General features: G+C 35.7%; 1 protein-coding gene and 1 long non-coding RNA gene across 3 annotated transcripts in view; one reads left to right on the forward strand and one right to left on the reverse strand.

Annotated features, from left to right (window-relative positions):
* Window positions 1–18,862, reverse strand: part of LOC105476952 (docking protein 6) — a 445,591-nt gene that overhangs the window by 365,660 nt on the left and 61,069 nt on the right. The window lies entirely within an intron of this gene.
* On the forward strand, window positions 13,640–17,480 carry LOC105476949 (uncharacterized). Its single transcript, XR_984351.3, has 3 exons — window positions 13,640–13,766; window positions 14,440–14,490; window positions 17,360–17,480. It is a non-coding gene; the product is annotated as an uncharacterized lncRNA (long non-coding RNA).

The raw sequence follows: 18,862 nt of genomic DNA on the forward strand, positions 1-18,862 counted from the left end.
CACTCTCCTCCTTTCCCCGTCTTTCTATCCCAACAGGCCCTGACAGGAAAGGCGGGGTTGGGAAACTCACAACCCTCAAGTGGAACAGAAAATAGATCATTAATAACATACAATAGAAAGAAGAAAGAAAGGGGGTGAAAAATAAGGAATGAAGAAAAATGCAAAACATCAAACAGGAAAATAGGTGCATATAAACTGCAGATGGTATTTCTATAGCAAACACTCATAGAAATGCAAACTTTAAAATGAAACCAACGCTATTTTTAAAGTAAATTTCCTTAACACTGTTAGTTAAAAAGAAAAGTATACTGTGGTAGGTTTAGGATTTACCAACAAAAATTCCTTCATTGAATAAAAAACTAGCCTGGAGAGACCCAACCACCACATTTGTTGAGTGAAAATCAGTATTTCCAGACTTCTCTGTGTCAAGTTTCATTTGATAGATCTGAATAAAATAAAACATTCAACAAAATGTCGGTGCAGCCTACAATTTGATCAAAAACACTAAATTTCAAGTTTGAGAAAGTACACAAAGTAAGTTTCCAGAATACATTTTAGATCTCCATTCAGGATGGCAGATTTATGCCCCAGGTTGAAATAGTGAACTTCTGTGAGTATCACCGCACACAGAAGAAATAGGAAAAATTTAAAAATAGAAAACAAAAACCCACATTACTGTTTTAATTGGTCCTACTATCATTCTTACTAAGACTTTTCATGGATTTTAAAACTGTTTCTCCTAACGTTTTCTAAAGTACCTTCAGATTAAACAAAAACTAAACATGTATAATTTTTTCAACAGCTTGATCAGTTTATTTGTGCTAATTCACTCTTAATTATAAATATGTTCTTAGTAAAGCTAATGTTTAAAGATATTAATAAAGGAACAAGAAATGTTTATACTCTGCAACAGAAGAATGTAGACATTATTACTTATAATATTAATGACTATAATAATGTTACATTACATATTAAAAAAGGAACTCAAACCTTTTAACCTATGAAATGTCCTGTTTTCCCTGCTTCATATGTGTTATACATCCAAGAAGTGGTATTTATAGACCAAAAGAGAATGAGTAAATAGTATTTATAGGAAGACCAGGTATATTTCCATAAATGAAACATATATTAATAAAAAAGCTTAGTTTTAGGGGATACTGGGATATATATGCACACACAAACATATATATTTGGATACATATATATGGATATATATAGATAGATATGGATATATACACACACAAACATGTAAGAGCCTTAAATGTCTGAAGTCTGCAACGAAAATTCTATTCAAAATGATTTGACTAAATTTTCTTCTTACCAGAATGGACAGGATATGTCTGTGTTAAAATTCCTTCTAGAAAACATTCTCTCAAAATTTCCTACCAATTCGTATTGCATTCTAGAGTCCCTTGGACATAAACATCATCTCTTCTCAAACTGAGTTGAATGTTTGAATGTTTAGCCTTCATTTTCTAATCTTCAAGTTTATCACTGAAATTTCGGAATTTCTAATGATAAGCAAATTTCTTTAAGGACGTGTTAATTGAAAAGTGTATGTGATAGATGGAATTTTGTTAAAGGGTTTTATTGGTTAATTGCTTTTTTCTTTACCAACAACTATTTGACATATCAAGATAAAGAATTTCCATCTCTAAAGTATTTATTTTTTCAAACTAGGAATTGTGGCAGGTTTTATTTTACATCAGCTGCAGAAATCTCTCTCATCTCATGTTCTGCAATGCGGCCCTCCCCTCTCATTAGGGGAGGAGTCTATTTCTCCACCTACTTGAATCTACAGCCCCTCTGAATTGCTGACGCCAACAGTATATGACTCAATGAAGTGATCCCAGTCCCAGGCACACCAATTAACTGGATGCAGGGCTTCTGCTTCCTGTTTTTGAAGAGCCAACTGGCATATAAAAAGTGGCCTAAGACACAGGGAGAGGGCCTGGGGCTGGAGCCTTCTCCATGAGACAGGGAGAGGGATAAACCCTGTTCTCTGTGAGTGGAGAAACCCACCATCTTGGACATAGCTCCTTCAGGCTCAGTCCCTTTTGCTAACACCCCATAGATCCATAAATCTGGGGTGGGACACCAGCAGAGTGCTTTCCAGTCCTGGCAATAGTTGAATAAAATGAAATGTTTCCAGCCACTAACTTTTGGGGTTAACACGTTAAAGCACAGATAAGCAAAACAAGCATTAAAGTGTCTGTCTTTATTTCTAATGACTTTCTATTATTTGAGGCTAACTTTATTTTCAGAGGCTATCCAGGGATGAAACGCTCATAAACGATGCCTTATGGGTTAATGTTTCAAGGCACATTGCTCCGTTGCTCCAGGCCTCTTTCCTAGTTGCCAAAAAGATTGTCACTAGGATTAAAGGAGCTTGTTAAGGTAATAAAAGGTCTTGGCCAGTTGTTGATTAGCCAGCATGCCGAAGGGAAAATGCAAAAAAAAAAACATTAAATCTGAATATCTGGTTGCCTAAATGATTAATTCTACCTCCTTACACACAATCTATAATAATAGATTGAGTTTACTTCTGAACATCTTTGTGATTGATGTATTAAAATCACACCTGAGAAAAATAAGAAAATTCTAATAGATACCGAATATAAAACTGTTTTCTTCAAAGGCCAGAGGCAGTATTGTTTATTTATCAATTGGTTTTCTTCCATATTTAGATTTTTATCCAGTGTAAGTTAAATTTTAAATAATGGAAACAAATGTGTTTCACAGGGGAAATAAATATCAACGACTCAAACAACACTATAGTCATTTCTGTCAATGATTTAGACTTCCCTGTCAAATATTTATGTAACATAGTTTAAATGAAAGTAAAAGCCCTGCATTTGGTATGAATGAGATGGCATTTTTCCAAAGGGTAATTCTCTTTAAGACCTCATTCAAATCTATTATAAATGCTTTAATAAGATTTCATTATTTCAACTCTTTTGAGCCATGTTGCTGTAAGGCATTTTTACTTCCTGACACACATATTATTCTGCCTAAGAGTTTATAATTTTTATGATTTCTTTATTTACTGTGTTATACACAGTCATATACCACATAACAATGTTTTGGTCAATGATGGATTACATACATGATGGTGGTCCCATAAGATTATAACGCTGTATTTTTACTGTACATTTTCTATGTGTAGATACACAAATACCTATCACTCTGTTACAATTGCCTACAGTTTTCAGTACAGTAACATGCTGTACAGGTTGGTAGTGTAGGAGCAACAGGCTATCTCATATAGCCTATGTGTGTAGTAGGCTCTGCCATCTAGGGTTTTGTAAGTGCACTCTGTTATGTCTGCACAGTGATGAAATCACCTAACAACTCATTTCTTAGAATGTATCCCATTGTTAAGCAACACACAAGTGTATATGTTAAATTATATAATATCTCCATTTACTATGATGTATTGATCTCATAATATATATTACTATGAGATTATTAACTTACGAATATGCTTTCATTGGTTAAGATTTTGATTTGGTATCAATTATTCATGAAAAATTTAACTTGCATGTATATTTCATGTATAAATATATAAAATAAAACTTAACAAATTAATTTTAAAACTAGAATTAGATGGTTAAAATACTCCAATATCAAGTAAGAAAGATTCTTTTAATATTATGAAGTAGATATGTGGTCAAAATGTATCTTTATTTTTATTTTATATACTAAAGTTGTACAACAATATGTTTTGATATACATACACATAGTGAAATGATTACTACAGTCTAGCATTTGACCCATCCATCACCCCAAAGTTATTGTGTGTGTGTTGGCGGGGGGTAAAAGCACCTAACAACTATTCTCCTGTCAAACTTTCATTACACTATACAATATTTTTAACCATAGTAGTCCTCAAGCTATACATTAGATCTCTAGATTTATTTATCATACATAATGATATTCATCACAAGTGGATTCAATTTTGAACAAGAGCCTTTCAAAGACATACGTTCTTAAATTGTAATGACATTTCAAATAAGCTGATTGTCAAGAACATCAAATTTCATCTTTTTGCACTATAGACCTTAAAGTCAATTCAGTGATAAATCAAAGTGGTTTTCTGTAAAATATGATTGGTTTTCAAATGATTCTTCAGTAGGATAAACTTTTTAAATTTACAATTAACAAAACTTTCCTCATAATTGCAATGAATAAAGCAGGTGAGAATGTCATGTTTTTAGGGAACCAGAAGTTGAGACTGGCCATATTCCTCCCCACTTGATCTCTCCCTTTCCTGCTTAGAGAGTTCCTGAAGTACCTCTGTAGATGTTTAGGTTTCCAAGCACATCATTCTGAAAACACAGTACTAGTTCTATGAAGATCACTGTCATAAATCAAAGCATTTTACGGAGTGAACAATGGGTTCAATAAAAAACTCATATCCCCAAAAGAAGTAATCTATACTTGCCCAATGCCTGAAAGAAAGTCACTGAGGACACACAGTGACCTAAGTACTAGTTGCAAAACGTTTTCAGTTCATAAGCAGAATCTAATCCCCAGCACCACTCATTTGGTGTGGTAGGGGCAGTGCACCACACATTCCATCTGCTCTCTGTATTTTCTAGCCCCCTGCATTTAGGAAGGGCCACATTGTGACTAATCTGTAACAGCAACCCAATGTCACCATTAGCCAGTTAGCAGAAGGCCAGGTAAAATCATTAGCTCCGTTAGTAGAAGGTCAGGTAAAATCCTGCAGTCTCTTACTCTTCTGTGATGGCAAACAAGGAGCCACCTTCTTCAAATGGTCTGGTCTCAACATGGTGGGACTTTTGACAAGCTGGCTCTCAGGTAAATAAAAAAAAAAAGGACCCCCAGCCAAGGGAAAGGACCCCCAGCCAACTCAAAATTTTCATGTTACAAAGTTGTTTTAACTCTTCAAACAGAGGCGTGGTCTTCTCTTCTAACTACATTTTTCTATTCTTTGACTACTTGTGGACAATATGACACATAGATTGATAATCATCCATCTACCTTGTATAACTTTTCAAGCACGTACTGATGTACTACTTTATTTGAATCATTTATCTCTTCCTGCAAGTGCTGCACAAATTCTCTATCATTTAGATAGATAAATAGATGATAGCTAGATAGATGATTGATAGATTTAGATAGATACATAATGACTACAGACCTTGATAGAAAATGAATAATTAAAAAAATTATAAAGCAGCTTTGAACAATCATTGATCAACAAAACCATTAAGGAGATACTTATCGAACCACATCTAAAACATGGAATGTGGTCACTAAATGTTTATTGTAAATTAATGAGAAATAGTACTTGTGAGAAGATCTTGAGCTTGTGGAAATATATATACACACACACACACACACACATATTCTTTTTGTTTTTGTCATCATTTCGTTCTAGAGGTAAAGAAAGAAAAGCAAGTTGGAGACTGTTCACAAAAATATTTCCAAAGGTTATATTATTAAATTTATTTTACTTTATAGTAGTAGAGGAGGTGAAGGAAGAGAAAAATTTAATGGATCTCATCCTGACTATGTTTAGGGCAAGATATATTGTATATTTTACTTTTAAATTTTCAGTGAAATCAGAGAACATCTTGTCTAGTCATTTAAATCTGACTAGATAATTTTTTTCATTCCTAGAATATTACCAATTTCTGTCTTCCTAAGACAGACAAAGCCAATGAACCATAGTCACCCAGGCCTTTCTTCACTCCTCTGAAGGATCTTAGAACAAAATGGCACAAAAAAGGATTAAGCCTTCACTTCTCAGGCACAGACTTGGGGTCAGGGAACAATGAGGGGATTCAACTGCAGGCCCTCTTGGCTTTATTCTGCTTCCACGGGGCAGAGTGAAATGGCCAGCTGAAAGAGGCAATGCCTCTTCAATGGTCTGGGGTAAAGGATCTTTTCTCCTTTTTTAATCTCCTATCTGTAAAGAGACTTCATAAAGCACATTAAAATATATTTCTGAGAAAAACACATATATATGATATAGACAGCATTAAAAATACATAATTAGATCCAACAGATCTAAAATCACGACAAATTTCTAGTGAGGCTTTCAGCACGTCCTCTCACTTGCCACCCTTGCTCACCATGGAACCACTGGGAATCCAGGAGCATTGCTGTTACATCACCTGCTGAACAGCTGATTCCACACAACCCAATCCAAATCCCAAAGGGATGTGCAAACGATCTATTGTGAAGAGACAAGTGACCCTCACTATTAGTGGACCCCATATTTGCAAATTCTCCCGCTCGTTACAATGCATTTGTAACCCCCAGTCAATACTCACTGCACTTTCTCGGAAAGAGAAAGGGAGAAATCTGAGTCACCCACCGCACAAGTTTCCCAGCTGAAGCCCAGTAGAGGACGCTCTTCCTTCCCGTTCCAGCTCAAGTGTCTTTCCTAGAGGTCTACTTATTAGTCATGATTTCCATATTTTTGCACTTTTTCTTGGCGATTTCACCATTTAAATGACTCCTAAGCACCGTGCTGAAGTGCTATCCAGGGCTTGAAGGCTGTGGTGCACCTTAAGTAGGAAATATGATTAGATAAGCTTAGCTCAGGCATGAGTTACAGTGCTGCTGGCCGTGAGTTCAATGTTAATGAATCAAGAATATGTATTACATAAGATGTTTTTCAATAGAAACACACTCAAAACAAGTTTCTGTATTGATCCGTGGGTAAAAATGTTGTGACCTGAGGCTCTTAGAACCCAACGCTCTATTTCCTCTAGGAGCAATGGTTCAGTATTACTTGATGACAGACAAAGCTTAAAAGCCTTCTAGATTTTGCCATATTAGTTATTTGATTCATTGAACTAATACAAAATACAAACCCCGAAAATGTCTGAAAGTATTTTAGGACAGTGCTATAAAAGGAAGATAGTTTCTAAATTTAGGCTTTGTTCCCATCAGCAAAAATAAATCAACTGAGGATCTCTATACAGACATTTGAAGCTGAAACATTTATTTGGATTCCTTCTATAAAATAAATATCTCAGTTACTTAAAGCAAAGAAAGGATTGAGTCTTTTAGAGACATATACATATTACATAGAAACCAGTTGATCAAAATGCTTTATAAGAATAACATTTCAGCCAGCCTCAGATTTTAGAGACCTATTGAACATTTAATTTTTTTTATGGAAAGACTCAGGCCTTAGGATTTATAAGTTAAGTGGACAATAATTCAATATATATTAGGGTCACAATGATATCCATCAAGAGCAGGATCCCTCAACTTCTTGCTTTCTGACACAACAGATAAAGAAAACATGAGGATTAATTGTTAAACTGTTAAACATCCTTGCTAATTCAAAAAATAAAAAAAGTAGATATTTAAGTTAGTCAAGCGAACAAACCCAGTTTGGCATATAGATTAATGGATGGAAAAATTGTATTAATCACTAAAGGAAAACAATTGACGACGGAGATGCCACAACCAGTATGAAAAAACCACAAAGACTAATGCATCTCTAACCCTTTTCGTTTCTAAATTTTGTTTAGGCAAGCATGAGTAAAGCCTGCATGCCTGCTAAGGCACTGTTGTAATTAAGCAAGTCTATCCTGCAAACTTATTATCACAATCTGGAGGGAAGACTTTCTTGAGCTTTGAATGGCACCTGCAGTTCACCGAGCAGAACGGAGTTACAAGGACGCCAGTGTTACAAGGGATCAGAAGAAAGCAGTAGCCAAGAAAAGCAAAGACTAGGAGAGGAAATCAGCAGACAAGTGAGTACTTCACAGTCTGTCCCAATGCTATGAAAAGATAGATGCCCATTCCTTCCAAAGAGGCTGAAACAGCTTTCAAGAGAGTGGCTTTCTAAGATTACATTTTGTAAAAAGAATGAGTCTTCTGAGATAGATGGGGCCTCAAAACTCTACCATCAAATAACATGACTGTATCATTAAAGAACAGCAATTATTCCTTTTGTGGCAATTGTGAATGAGAGTTCATTTCTGATTTGGCTCTCAGCTTGACTGTTGTTGGTGTATGAGAATACTAGTTATTTCTGCACACTGATTTTTTGTATCCTGAGACTTTGTTGAAGTGTATTAGCTTAAGAAGCTTTTGGGCTGAGACTATGGGTGTTTTCTAGACATAGGTTCATGCAGGGACATGGGTGGAGCTGGAGGCCGTTATCCTTAGCAAACTAACACAGGAACAGAAAACAAAATACTAAATTTTCTCACTTATAAGTGGGAGCTAAATGATGAGAACACATGGAAAACAACAGACACTGGGGCCTATTGGAGGGTGGAGGGTGGGAGGAGGGGAAAGTATCAGAAAATATACCTAACGGCCACTACGCTTAATACCTGGGTGATGAAATAATCTGTGTACCACAAACCCCCATGACACAAGTTTACCTATGTAGCAAACCTGCATTTGTACCTTTGAACTTAAAACGTAAACAAATAAAAATAATAAATAATTTTTAAAAGAACAGCATTTAGTGAATTACTGTATTTAGAGGTTCTTTTAAGTTACAGAACTCATATTTCTTATATAACTTTTTTGATTTCCTCCTTTTTCATATAGTTTCTTATTTTGTAGAATAATTTTTATTACAGAGGCTTCTAGCTAGCAGAGATATACATAAGATACACAAACTAAAACTTCTAAAATGGATCATTTTTATGCTGCTACGAAATATTAATTTGTTTTGTCATTTCCAATTTTACTATATATTCTCACTTTGGTAATGGGCTTAATGTTCTAAATTCCATGGGATACAAACATACATGAAGTTAATTTTTCCTCAGTTCTTTCCCCAAAATGTGCTGTAAGAAAATTGTCAGGTCCTGTTCTATTTGTAACACTTGGATGAACCCTTCTCTAGTTTTGTGATAATTTTCCATTTGGAAGACTCATGCCAAGCCCAGTTTAAAATCACCATCACACATGTGACTGACATCTCAGCTCCTCTCCACGCTCAGATATGAACCTCAAGGGATGTGAACGAGAAAATGCTTGGTCATTTCCGTCCTTCTCTTCCAAGTGCCTGACAACAGAAGGTGTGTGCTGGTTTTGGCTGGGTCTCCCAATCCTCTACCAAAGGTTTACTCCTCTGGCACTGAATTTATTTATTTCTTTATTTATTTGTCCTTACCCAGGCTGGAGTGTAGTGGCACGATCCTGGCTCACTGCAACCTCCACTTCCTGGATTCAAGTGATTCTCCTGCCTCAGCCTCCCGAGTAGCTGGGATTACAGGCACTCGCCACCACGCCTGGGTAATTTTTGTATTTTTAGTAGAGACAGGGTTTTGCCATGTTGGCCAGGCTGGTCTTGAACTCCTGATCTCAGGTAACCCACCCACCTCGGCCTCCCAATGTGCTGGGATTACAGGCGTGAGCCACCGCGCCCGGCCTGGCACTGAATTTAAAGAGAAGTGGGAGAAGGGCAAATATCTCTTTCCTTCACTTCTCACTTTAGAGGTAGAGATATTGGGCTTCTCTGGCCATCCAGTCATCTGAGGACCATGTGTGAGTTCTTCACACGACCATGTGAAAGTTCCTCCAGAGCCTTTCTTATGCAGTTCCCTGACATGGGACATCTTCTACCCATCTCCATTGCCTGAAAAGTAAAACCTGCCCTCACCAATATCACATACCTGGATTATTGTTGTCCCTCAGCCTATAGATCTGTGCCTATTTTAAAATCGTCACACTGTATCGTGACCTCAGTCATATCAAAGTCATATCTCCGTATCTCCTTCTCCACGTGTGTAAGACACTTATCACTACATTGAGATGCCTTCAAATAGCAGAACACAGACGGATTATGCAATATCATGTTGTTCAACTGACAAACATATCTTAATTCAAAGAGATTAGATGCGTCACTAAGGGTAGGTAGTTTGATGTAAATTCAGAGAATATTAATTACAGAAGAAGACTACAGAAATATTTTAGAAGATCTTAAAATATATTAGGGATATTTTAGAAATACTTTAGATACACTAGATACCTCATTTCTATAGATTAATTTAGTTAGGGATATGTAAATAGCAAATACAAAATCTGGTTCTTGCCAATATTACAGTCAAGATTTGTATCTTTGACACTCATTTTATCATATCAAAATGAGTGGCAAACTTTTCATCTCAAAAGTTAGATGACATTTGGGAAATAAAAAGAAACAGTTACCCACATGTATCATTTATTAGCTTTAATCTTTTAAATTATACACCAATAAGGATATTTAAAATGATACAGAGTCCATAAGATATTTTTTAAAAACTAAAATTTATCATGCATCTTAAAGTTAAACTTGTTTTGAGTTATCACTACTACTAACTCGTATTTATTTTACCATTTCAAGTAGTGCATATTTGACTAATAAAAAGGCATTCAGTTTTATTAATATGTCAACAAATAGGCTGTAACACCTCATTAGTTTAGATGCTGGAGAAATAAATGAATTTTGAGTGTGCCAATTTACTAATAAGTTTGGAAATTGACTTGTTCCCTCTTGATTTGTGTCTAAATGTATTAATGCTTCTGATAATTAAATTAAAATCAGGTCCCTCCCACACACTCACAAGAGACTAAACAGATGCAAAAGAAATGTTTAATCATATTAGTGGCATCTTTCATTCAAAGCACTTTATGAAATTTTAAGCAATTCACTCAATTATTTTTATATCTCAAATTAAAAGAGTATTAAATACCTTTTTTCTGCTCATGGGAAGAAATTATAATTCCATTCCAACTGAGACCACAGGTGACAAGGTGTATTTCTTTTTTGTGTGTGAAAATTTGCCAAAGTTAATGATTACCTGGAGAAGCATATTTTAAGTTACGTAATATTAACTTCCATTAATGAATTGGTTCCATCCAAAGAGCTCATAATTAATCCTGTAAAAGTGTACTATGATGACCATATTACCGAAAACACATCTGCAGCAAAGTAAAAACTGAGGAAAAGGTTGTATTCCTGTAATCCTAGAATCCTGCAAAACATGCTTCTACATTTCATCTCATATATTAACTGACTCAGTATCCCTTTTATATCAAGGGCTAGGTATGGGAATCACATTCTTCCCTTACTCTAGCCCATACTGTAAAATGTATCATATGCTGCTAGCTTTTATACCAGCTCATGTTACTGTATCCTCTCTGGGTCACCTAAGAACTCTTCCTTGATTTTTATTCTCCTATTTTTAACTTTTCACTGGAATCCTTCAGGACTAAACTTGTTCACTATGAACTTAATATCTCCACTCCTCTCTTCCCTCTGGCATGTACCCTATTTCCTGGTTTATTCTATTTTAGTTTATAATAACCACTAGTTCCCGAGAACAGGCAACATGCATTTATCTTTTAGTTACATGCTTCCTTACCACCCAACGCAAGCATTCTTCAGTGTGCTGAGCACTCAAGAAAACAGTTTAGCAAAATGAAACTGACAAAATATCTAAATTAGATGTATACCAAAAGGTCTTAATTTATGTCTTATCTTAATTGAAATCTATACTATAATCTGGTAGTCTTTTTCTGTAACTGAAAACCTGTCCTAAATTTAAGAACTATTAAGTGCAATTTTGTATCATAAATTGGATCCTGGTAGAGAGAAAAAAAAATCAGTGGCAAAGCCCATGATATCCAAATAAAGTGTGGAGTTTAGTTAATAGTAATGTACCAACATTGGTTTCTTAGTTTTAATAAATGTATCATGGCAATGGATGATGTTAACTTTAGAGGATACTGGATAAATAGTAAACTCTCTGTACAATCTCCGTGAATTTTCTGTAAATTAAAAGTTATTCCAATAAAAAATCATGAAATAAATGTGTATTATCAGAATCAGAAAACAATGCTAATCTTACAATGGCATATATTGAATTTGTTTCTCAAAGAAAATGATGAAATTGACTGAGGAGGTTGTAGTTAGGAAACTAGAACGTTAATTATTTTTTCCCATGTTTTTTAGATTAGGAAATAGTAAGTTTAAAGTGACTACTTTCTAATAATGATTTAAATAAAACAAAGGAGAGGAGGGAGGAGAAGGAAGGGGAGGGGAAGAGGAACCAAATTAGATAGGTGTCAGATTAGAAATTGAAGCCCATGGATTTATGTTCAACGTGCAAGAAAATTCCTTAGAATAAATGATGGCTGATATAATTTAACAAGCAAACGCCCTGTGCTAAAATAAGACTGCTAATCTGATTTTTAAACTATGCACGAAATATTGTTAAGTCTAGTGCCCAAAACAGCGTGATTTGGAAAGCCTCGTCTCTCTTTCACCACACTGAGCTAATGGGAGTATAGACTAAACACACACATATCCATGTATTTTGGGAAGTATAGATCAATTTATCAGTGCGATGAACATTCATACTTGAACGCTCAATTTAAGGTAATATTAGTGTAATTTTCTGTAGCTTAAAAGAAAGACAATATACGTTTTCCTTACCATTTGTTAATGATAATACTTTTTAAAATTGCATTCACCACTGAAAAATGTTATGACAGATTCAGCCTAAATGAGATCAAAGCTAAAGGATCAAATACTACAGCAGTGTTCTTTTCACAGTTAGGTTTAAATAAACCAAATGTAGAAGGAAGATGACAGATATGAAAACATGATTTTAAGGTCAAATTCATGCTAATATGTAAGGTTATCTTCTTGGCTGTTACACTGATAAATGAATATTGATCATGCAGGCAAACACTTTAAAAGTTATCAATGTTCAAAAATTTTTCTTTGAAATTTCTATAGAGTCATAGTATACCTAACCAAACACAAGTATTGGGTCATCTTTGAATTTTAAAACATGTATAGAGTAGCCTGTACTAAATATACATTAGCTTCTATTTAAATATAAAATGAATAATGTTTTAGAGAAATGGAGGAATAAATACTGTTTATTTGCATCTTCAGAACTTCGTATTTTGGGGGGTTTTAGAAACTCAAGTCATAGCTATTGAAAAAATGAATGGTATAGTTAGACGCCCTCTTGCTTTAAGCTTTCCATTGCTATGGCAAACAAAGAAATACAATTAGAGACATAGCTTTATTTGATCAAAAATCCAAAACATACCCTTTTTGATCATGATGAAAGTTAAGGACCACTTGCTCCCAGGTTACACCCTACTACTCACTGTAGCTTCCAATGGGACAAACTTGTCTCAGCAATCTGTGGAACTGATGCTTTGGGCTTAGAATAGATCTGGAAACTTGCTTCCCCACTTGTGGGCTGATAGGCCCCCCCAAAAGATAAATGTTGTTCTAAAGTGTATTGCAAACTGCAAATATGTATTTCAAACAGCACTGTCACCATGGGATTGTCATATAAAGCACACAACAATACGCAGTCATCCATATACCAAATCTATCTTTAAAAATAATACTATTTTTATGCTACAAGTAGCCTATTTTATAAATAAACTCAGTGATGGGGTTGTGCACAGTACTCACATAATTAAGACCTCAGGTAAAGCATATATCACCTGACTAATCCAAGTAATCTTTTACTGTGTACATAACCATGGGAACTATAAGTTCCACTGGTCCCTTTAGATTCCTTCACTCTCATTGTTCTCTGTCCTGGAGGCTGGTCTTCATGGATTGCTGGAGAACGTTCCATGCTTCCAATTGGGTTCTGACAAAGAAATGTGCCAGCAAGAGATGGGAGGAAGCAAGGAGGAGCGCTGCTTATTCCCTCACTCCCTCTCTGCAGGCCGTAGTCGGCCCTGCTACCTCTTCTCCTCAAGCCCGATTCCTGATGGGTGGCCCCTTTCTCAAGGTCAACTCCAATGACGGTCACCAATCCCTTCTATCCTCCTGTAGGCCTGGAGGTGGCAGAGGTCACCTCCTGCTTTCTCCTCTGTCTGGTTGCCCTAACCTGTCTATTAACTGCCTCGTCCAGAGTAAGGCTTCTCTACTCCCTCCTTCTGAGAACACCTTCTATTTCCTCCGGGAACCCTGGCTGATGAAGTGACGATTACGCATGCCTTCCAAGAATCCCTCTGATTTCTCTTCCGCTCTTGAGAAAACAAAAACCAAATTCCTGAGTTCTCAGGCACTTACATTCAATACTAGACAAAGGGTTTAGACTACCTAGAAAATGTTTTACTCTTATGTATATTCTTCATGTAGAAAAAATTCACATATATTGGTATATCCAGAAAACAAAACCCATTCTTACATCCTAGGGAAAAATAATATATGATAAACTCACAAAAAAACTGCCTGTGAAGACTTTCATTTAAAATGTTGGGCAGCAAGTGAATTAACGCAGAAACGGAAAACCAAATACCCCATGTTCTCATTTGTAAGTAAGTGGAACCTCCACCACCCCTAGGCCTCATGGATATAAAGATGGCAACAATAGACACTGGGGACTACTGGAGTTGAGAAGGGGTGGGAAGGAGAGCAGCAAGGGTTGAAAAATGATTGGGTCCTATGCTTACTGCCAGGGTGACGCAATCAATCAGACTCCAAACTTCAGCATCACACAGTACACCCAGGTAACAAACTTACACATGTACCCCTTAAATCAAAAATAAAAGTTAAAACAGTAAAAATAATAGAAAAAGTTAGATAGCTATGATAAGTAGCTCATATTGTTTAATGTGTGTTTAGTAAAACTGGAAAGTTGTGTCTAATAGAATGAAATTTTTTTTTTCTAGTGAAAGCAAGTAGGAATAGTTATTGCCTATTTACTAGAAGAGCTGATATATCTAAAGTGAACAATGACTTTTCAAGATATGTATGAGCAAGATAGAAAGTGAACAATGAATTTTCAAGATACATAGCTTGGGATGATGGCAGGAAAAATAGAGCTTTCTTATTTCCAGGAACACAATTCGAGGTAAAGGCAGGGCCATCTAAATGAGGGTTCACATAGGAAAGTATGTTCAGCAATGGTTGGCAGCACAGAAAATGCTGAATTTCTCTCTGCAAAGGTTAAACTATTTGCCAATTCTGTGATATTTTTCTTTCCGATTTTTTGTTTCATACTCCTAATGTCAAATTACTTGATTTTTTGCAGTCTCATTATGGGAACATTTCTAAATACTAAGTGGGAATTTGTAATTAATATTAGTGCATTTCCACTGGATCCAATCCTAATGTTCAGTGTTACTGCATGCCCTTGGAAACTACTTATTCCTGATAAGATCAACACTTTTGTTTTTCCAATTTTACTCTGTGAAAGTAAGATTCCAATATTCTTCTCTACTTAACCACATTTTCTTTTTTCCAATATGGTGGAATATGTTATACAAATGCTTATTCTGTTGCGCTAAAGTTGATTAAATTCCTAAAACATAAAACTGGTATTTATTAGCTACATCATCCCTTCAGGAGTGATTTAGTGAGTTTTTTTCTTGATATGTTAAAGTCAATGCAAAATGTACCCTTCTGGAACTCCGAAGTGAAATAATTGTTTGGTTCAGGTTTTATATTTTTTGTGATATAAAAACATAAACTTTTAAAATGAATAATTTTAAAGTATCTACAATGGATACATTGTTGTTAAAACATTACATTCTGTTACATTGTTTAATTTACTGCAAGTTTTTGCTATAGATAATTAAAATCACAGGCTGTAGGACTTCTAAAGGGGCTATTTCCATGTGTTAACAAGAATTACAAAACTGATTTCATTTTTGTTTTGACAAGAATTATTCTAGCTCTGAATATACTGACTGTTAAATTTGGCATTGGGAAAACTTTTGAACTATTTTAGTTTTCCTATGGCCAAAGATTTTCTTGCCAAAGAAGGCACTGGCGGTTCCCCAGGGAGTGGTATATACGTTGGTTCAAAATCGAAAAATGGCATTATAAGAAGTTTCAACACATTTTCCAGTGAATGGTCCTTTGGAATACATTAAGCCATGTACAAACCATATCAAAAGTCAAATGCAAATTGCTTATAGGTAAAACTTTTATTTTAAAGATCTAAGCACATTTTCTGATGAGTCTCAAATGAACAATTCTTATTGATATTAGAATAAAGCAGGCGAGAGTTGCCTTGTAACTGAAAAATTCAGCATCAGGGTCATTCAATCTTTCAAAGCTTTTCTGCTTCTCCAATATTTAAGGGGGCATGATGCTTTTATAATTGTTCACACATGATTTCAAGAAGGAAAGCAAAAAAGGAAAATGAAAGAGAGAAAGGAAGAATGGAAGAGGGGGATGGAGAAAAAGGGAGAAGAAAGGAGAGGAAAGAAGAAAGAGCAAAAAGCAGAGTGTGAGAGAAGGGGAGAGGGAGGAAAGAAGGAATGAAGCCCCCCTCACCAAGGACACACATAGAATAAAATCTACATTAAACTATGAGGGATTTAAAAATATTTTGCAATGTATTTTCATTTCCTAAAAATTCTACTTTAATAAAGCTTCTTTGCATGATTTTTGGCTTCAACAGAAGGAAGGAAAGGTGTGACGGTGTCTGAAAGCTGACTTTCTTGAATTTTCACTGAGTCTTAAAAGCCTGTGTGCATGGGGGAAACGTGTGCACCTCCAGTAGGGCTGTGAAAGAAAAACCCAGATAGGGTGGATAGGAAGCTAAAAGCAAGAGGGACAGCACAGAAGGAACGTATCCTGCTTCTATTTGTAATCGTAGGAGACAGTTTCCCTCCAGTGGATTCCATAGCAAGACATGTGGTCAAAGCCACTTAAAATCATTACATAGATTATTTGGTTGGGAAAGAACATGAAATAGTGGTCTTGAGTCTCTTTCCCTCAGCAATATTGTAACATGGAAGGGATTCAGAAATCCCTGCATATGACCTAGCAAGGACATGGGATTGGTCTGCCAGCAAGCCACTATGGTGAGGGTCTAGTTGTCCCCAGGGCATAGACTGACAGTGCTGGGTGCAAGACAGACTCCAGATAGAAAATACAGCTGATATGTAGGGATCTTCAATGGCTGCAAGAAATCAGGTGAGTCTGAGTTAACAGGGACCACTCTAACTACTGGGGGAATACAAGGGAACATGATGTCACCATTGTGATTTTATAAATTGATGGGGCCTTTTAACATCTTTTTAATATTTAAATATTCACTTAAGATTGTTTAAAAATCAGGGTTGCCATATTTAACAAATAAAAGTACAAATAAATTTTATTTGTATTTTTCTATATTTTCAAAAAGTATTCATTGTTTACCTGAAATTCAAATTTAACAGTATTCCTACATTTTACTTGGCCAGCCTATTTATAATGAAACTGCAAGTATCAACTTCTCTCTCATCTTTGGAAAGCAGGGTTATATTAGTTTCATAAAATAAAAAATATTCATTTTTTTCCCAACCAAGTTGATACTTGTAACATTTTTATTTTACCATATGAGCTAAACATAAAATATGTTTTTCTCTCTAACTTACATACTAGCACTGCTGTGAAACAAGGGAAGCAAATGCCAGCAACTGTCTTTGAAGAGGTTTCAAATAGTATGAGATTTTTCACCACGGATAAAATCAGAACATACAACAACATGATATGAATGACCTATGTTTGAAATTCTTTGTTTCTTATAAAGAAGTTTTTGAATTGAATAACTTACCTGCCTCTAGACCAGACTTTGTGACTGAGGACAAATGAAAAGAAGAATAAATGTTTCTTTAAAGAAATAATGAGATCCTACGTGGGTGTGTGTTTGTGTCTATGCGTATGTATATATGTTTATAAGTATGTATGCATGTCTGTGCGTGCTTGCGTGTATGTGTGTGTGTTTTCAATTCTCCTGATGAGGGATTGGGAAGAAAGGCAAAGAAAAATATTCTAGAAATAGTTGGAGAACTTCCTTTCTTGTAGGTGTCAGTGAGCACTAGGGATGAGCAGCCCAGAGACCTGGGAGGAGGAGGAAGCCACCTTCTAACTATTGCAACAATGAACAGATAACAACTCCAAGGCACATGCAATCTAGGAGAGCCCAGGTAGTCGACTTAGCACAGAAATCTGAGACCCTAAGCCAACAATATGATGTGCCACCTTTTCTTTCAAGGTCTGCAGGTCCCTGGGGAAATTCTCCTTATAAAGACACTCGGGAGAGTGGTACAGTGCAAGGAAGAAGGGAACCTCATTGTGTGCGCAGTAACCTTACCTGGCCTAGCGCTCACACTCAGAATCTGGCCTGAAATACGTTGGTAGGCCCACCTGTTTTTATTATACCTCTTTAATCTCAAGTGAAACAGGTATTTTAAGCAGTTTTCTGGCTTTTCCTAAATAAGAATTAGAAGAACTATTTCCTAGGTGAGGTTATGTCTCAGTTTTCTCATAAGTAAAATGGGAATATTTATATTACCTAACTAAAGGGTTGCTTGGGAAAATCATCTGAGATAACGCATGTAAAGCACTGATCACAGTCCCTGCTGAGGAGATAAATGTAAACTAGAACAGTAATAATACTACTTATAATTACTCCATAACCAATACTGTAAAGTAAGTAACTGTGCTAGGGGATAAGAAACCAGATTGCTTGAAACTTGAAATAAAAAGTAGGGCAAAACAGAATTCATTAATGAGAGCAGAGGCAAACTGTATCAGGTGATTTGAAAGTTTCTCTATATTTCAGGCTCAGCCAAGAACAATTCTCTATTTGAATAGAGCAAGCGACAGTTTTCCTGAAGCAAATGGCAATTCACTCACTCGCTCATTCGATATTTATTGATTAGACATCTCTTTCAGCTGTAATATCACCAGAGCATCTTAAATGGTCTCCCTGATCCTCTTCTCTCTTCTCCCTGCAACCCCCACCCCCCACCTACTTGTAACACAGCAGCCAGATTGTTCTCTAAAGGAAAAAAAAAAAAAAACCACCTCATAAATCAGAGATGGACAAATCCCTGCTTAATACTGTCCAGTGTCTTCTCAGAGAACTGCAGATAAAATCCA

Source organism: Macaca nemestrina, chromosome 19 (genome assembly GCF_043159975.1).
Source record: "Macaca nemestrina isolate mMacNem1 chromosome 19, mMacNem.hap1, whole genome shotgun sequence".
NCBI classification, from domain to species: Eukaryota; Metazoa; Chordata; class Mammalia; order Primates; family Cercopithecidae; genus Macaca; species Macaca nemestrina.